This window comes from Panthera uncia, chromosome D4 (genome assembly GCF_023721935.1).
Source record: "Panthera uncia isolate 11264 chromosome D4, Puncia_PCG_1.0, whole genome shotgun sequence".
In the NCBI taxonomy this organism is placed as follows: domain Eukaryota; kingdom Metazoa; phylum Chordata; class Mammalia; order Carnivora; family Felidae; genus Panthera; species Panthera uncia.
In genome coordinates, this window is record NC_064807.1 from 53922374 (window position 1) to 53927662 (window position 5289).

Genomic DNA, 5289 nt, shown 5'->3' on the forward strand with positions numbered 1-5289 from the left:
TAAAAATGGGGTTGCTGTAAGGATTAAAATATGACAACATTTGTGGAAAGTTTAGCACAGTGCCTGACAGGCACTCAGATAGATAAAAGTCAGATCTTAGAGGTTATATCACCATCCTCCCTAGGATCCTCCAGTATTTTTTCAAGATGAATTTCAAACTACTAGCATAGTGCTCAAGCCCTAATGACTTGGCTTCTGCCATGCCTCTAGCTATCGCCAGCTACCTCCTTGGATACCTGTATCCTGGTCACATGGTTATGGAAAGTTATGAAGCATCCCACTGAAATAAATCATAATGGTAAAACAAGAGACCATTCATGATAACAACAAAAAGACAATGTTTAGTAACAACTTCAAGAAGAAATGATCAAGGGGTGCCTGGGTGGCTCAAGTGGTTAAGTGTCTGACTCTTGATTTTGGCTCAGGTCATGATCTCACGGTTTGTAAGATCAAGCCCCACATCGACCTCTGCACCAAAAGTGCAGAGACTACTTGGGATTGTCTCTGCCCCTCCCCCAACTTGTGCCTGCAAAAATAAACATTAAGGAAAAAAAAAAAACAGAAAAACTAGCTCACCATTTGAAGAAAAATAAAATTCAGTTACTTACAAATAAGTAATCCCCAGAGTTTACACCAAAATCAATTCCAGATAGAATGAAGACTTAAGTGTAAAAACCGGAACCATGAAAGAACTAGAAGAAAACCTGGGAGAATACATTTATAATGTTGGCTTGGTGAAAGCTTCCTAAACATAACAAATGAAGGAGTGGGGAGAGGGAGGGAGGGAGAAAGAAAAGAAAAGAAAGGCAAAAACCAAAAGAGGAAAAGCGTACTTACTTATTACAATTTTAAACCTGCATTTACGTTGACCCACCAATTTCCATTCTAGATGTCCATCTCACAGCAATACTGGCATGAGTGTCCAAAGCTATATTTGAGAATTTCTCAGCAGCACTATTTATAAAACACTGGAAATTGCCAAAATGTTTATCAGTAGGGGAATAGTTAAATTATAGTGCCTGCATACTATATACTAAGAAGTCATGGAAAATAACAAGGGGCGCCTGGGTGGCTCAGTCAGTTAAGCGTCCAACTTCGGCCCAGGTCACGATCTCATGATTCGTGAGTTCGAGCCCCGCATCGGGCTCTGTGCCGATAGCTCGGAGCCTGAAGCCTGCTTCGGATTCTGTGTCTCCCTCTCTCGCTGCCCCTCCCCTGTTCATGCTTGCACTCTGTCTCTGTCAAAAATAAATAAACTTTAAAAAAATAAATAAACAAATAAAATAAAATAAAAATAACAAGGTAAGGGACTCCTGGGTGGCTCAGTCAGTTAAGTGTCTGACTCCATTACTGCTCAGGTCATGGTCTGATGGTTGTGAGATGGAGCCCTGCATTGGGCTCCTCACTCAGCATGGAGCCTGCTTAAGACTGTCTCCCTCCTTCTCCTTCTGTCCCTCCCCCCGATTGCATGCGAATGTGTGCACACATGTTCTCTCAAAAAACAAATACATTTTTAAAAATTAATTATTTATTCTGACACGATGACAATAAATTAAGTGAAAAGTACAAGTTGCAAATAGCATGTATGATATACCATATCTTTACCAAAAAAACTCACATACTAACTTACTGCTAATCTTTTCATATTATTTTATGTAAATAAGAATGCTTAAAAGTGCTGAGTTCTTTTACTGAAAAGCTAGATTTTTCATGAAGACATATTTTTATTTTTTTTTAAATTTTTTAAAGTTTATTTATTTTGAGAGAGAAAGAGAAACAGAGCACATGAGCAGGGGAGGAGCAGAGAGAGGAGACAGAACCACAAGCGGACTCCGCACTGTCAGCTCAAAACCCAATGAGGGGCTCAAACTCACAAACCTCGAGATCATGATCTGAACTGAAACCAAGAGTCAAACACTTAACCGAATGAGACACCAGATGCCGCAGGACATATTTTTAGCATCATTAAGTTTCTATGAAGGAAAAATATTAGAACACATGTGACTACAGTTTTAAGGCTACCAAGAATTAGCCAACTTTGCTACTGGGGTGACAAATTACTAGTTCAAAGCTTCAGTTGACAGGAGAGAATTTTACACTTTTTAAATTTTTTTAAGTTTATTTATTTATTTTGAGAGACAAAACTCAAGCAGTGGAGGGGCAGAGAGAGAGAAAAAAAAAATAGAAAATCCCAAGCAGGCTCTGCATGGACATGGGGCTCAAACTCACAAAACCATGAGATCATGGCCTGAGCCAAAATCAAGAGTTGGACACTTAACCGACTAAGCCACCCAGGCACCCCTTAAGTTTAATTTTTTAAATAAATACTACAAATAAACATTCCAAAGTTACAAAATGATAAATTGTGAAATATCTCCCTCCCATTCTTCTCTCCCCAAAGGCAACCATATTACAAGTTTTGGGATATCCTTGAGAAATATTCTATACACATACAAGCAAACAAGCACATAGTTTTCCTTTTCTTAAAACCAACTTTTATACCCCCTTTTTTTTTAATTTTTTAAATGTTTTTATTTATTTTTGAAGGAAAGAGAGACAGAGCATGAGGGGGGGAAGAGCAGAACAGGGGCAGAGAGAGAGGGAGACACAGAATCTGAAGCAGGCTCCAGGCTCTGAGCTGTCAGCACAGAGCCTGACGCGGGGCTCAAACTCATGAACTGTGAGATCATGACCTGAGCCGAAGTCAGATGCTCAACCGACTGAGCCACCCAGGGCCCCCTATTTTATTCTTAATAAAGAGTTTAGCTCACTTTGCTTGCAGGTTTTAGAAGAATTTTCAATATCACATTTTATAGCCTTACGTTGACTTCCATCTTTCTCAAAGTTGTGGGAATTTCAACTGAATCCCTGAGGCTAAAGGAAACACTAAATACAGTAATATTTAAGAAACACTAGACTTAGTACTATTTATTGGGGAAACTCAAAGTGATTTAACATATATACTCTACTTATATGCTTAACCAATGTTAGATTGACAAACACATAGTTTATGCCATGGTAAAGTCGGAATTTTAGAACGAAAACACCTCAAAACATATGAACAAAATTTATTGTTACTGTTCTCTATGAATTGTTCATATTTTTACACTTGCTGGTCTCTTGATCTGGGATACCCATCTGCATGGTGCAAAGTTCAGCACCTCAATACTCCTTTACTGGCATTTAGAACACAATTCGTCCTTTTTTGTGTGATGAGGTTCTTGAAGGCAGGGAACAGAATTTAAATGATCTTTATATTACCAAACCCTAGTACTCTGCCTGGCAGTATTAGACTTTTAATAAGTGTTGGTTAAAATAAAAAAGTTTATACCAGAGCTGATAAGTCGAGAAGGTAATGACAAGACCTAAAGATTAGGTCTTGTCAGGGGCACCTGGGTGGCTCAGTTAAGCATCTGACATGGACTCAGGTCATGATCTCATGGTTCGTGGGTTTGTGCCCTGCGTGGGGCTCTGTGCTGACAGCTCAGAGCCTAGAGCCTGCTTCAGATTCGGTGTCTCCCCCCCCCCCCCCCCCCCCCCCCCCCCCCCCCCTGGCCTGGGTCCCCCTCCCAAAAAAAAAAATTAAAAAAAAAAAAAAAAAAAAGATTAGGTCTTGTCAGCCAGAGCAAAAGCACAGAGAAGTAAAGCGTTTTTGGAAAACAGCAGATAGTTTGGTGTGACTGGGTGCCCAGTTTAAACAAAAGAGTTATTAAGTCTGAAAAGGTGCTTATCAGGAGGCCTCCAGAGTCAAGTTCAAAATCCTCAGCTTAGCAAGATACATCAAAAGGGTGTTCCCCCAAATAGCTCTGAAGACTAGCCTCCGGCCACCAGCAACCTTAGCTCTGGCAGTATCCAATTACTTGCAATTTCCAAGAAGCATCACATTCTTTCACCCCTTAGCCTTCCCTTGTGCTTTGTCCTTTGCTGGGAAAGCTCTTCTCCCTTCTTTAAAACTCAGCTCAACTGCTACCTTCCCATGGACGCTTTCCCTGTTCCATCAGATTTGATATAGGAGTCTCTCCCCTGCTGACCTCTATTTTGTGGTTCCCTTAAGTCCATTGACATGTCCGGTTCCCCACTAAAGTCTACGCAACATGAACCAGGTTTCATCTTTGCATCTCCATCTTCTTTGGTTGTAGATACTCCGATGTTTGGGATTACTGAATATAACAGACTCCGTTTTCCATTATGCCCCCAGACTCATTTGAAAGCGCATATACTCACTCTACAGACTGTAAACCCAAGTTTACAGACTGGTAGGGCTTAAAATTTAGGTCAATTAAAACGACTTGTTAGCCACGCTTGCTGCCCCTCTCTAGCCAACAGGGTGAATGCCAGGCCAGGAGTCCAAGGCCCTAAGTTTGCACCAAGGCATTTCCAACATTTCCCTGTGTCCAACGTGTAGGACACAGCCAGGGCCAAGGCAAATAACATGTGTACAGGAGACAGGACTTTCACAAAGAACTCCTCCCACTTGCAACTTGATGGATTACAAGGCCACGGGCTACGCGTAAAAAGGAGCAAGATCCAAAGCCTGTGAGGTTGCCCAGAACAAGCCCAAACCCCTTTGCTCGGCATTTCTTCCCCAGCGGGCTTCCAGAATCTCAAGGCTGAGGAACAAAGCCAGTTAGAGACGCCCAAAGAGGCAAAAGAGGGGCCGGCGGGGAGGAGGAAGGGAGGGCTTTGTTCTGAGAGGTTCTCGTTCCGAACTCCGCTCCCTCACGGGGCTCTGTTCCCAAGCCCTCCACGCCATCACAGGCCGCAGCCACGGCCCCGCGCATTTGGGATTCCGGAATTGGCCGGGTACTGCACCGCTCCTAAGCAATCCCCGCTCCCGCCCAAGACTTCCGCGCTCCCCGGCCCACTGGGTGGAGGAAGGAACTCCAGAAAGTTCCACGAGCGCCAGGAACCAAGGCTCGCGCCCACCCCCACAAGGCCCTTCGGCACAGCTCCTCCCAGTCCGAGCGCCCCCGCGCCGTTGCCTAGGTAACCGCGGGGCGGTGGCAGCGGCGAAAGGGGCGGGACTTCCGTCGAGTGACGCGCCAGGACTCGGCTACAAAAGACGACGGCTGCGGCGCGCCGGGCGGAACTTTCCAGAACGCTCGCTGAAAAGCGGAGGAGCGGCGGCTGCCCGAGCTGCGCCCAGCAACGCGCTCCTTCCCGCTCCCCCACACCGGCCTCGGCCCCCTCACCGGTGAGTTTCAGCTCTCGCGCTTCCTCTCGTCCCAAGGCCGGCGCCATTGTCGGCACGGGGAAGCCGGATGGAGCCGCGGTCGGAGGCGGTTGACT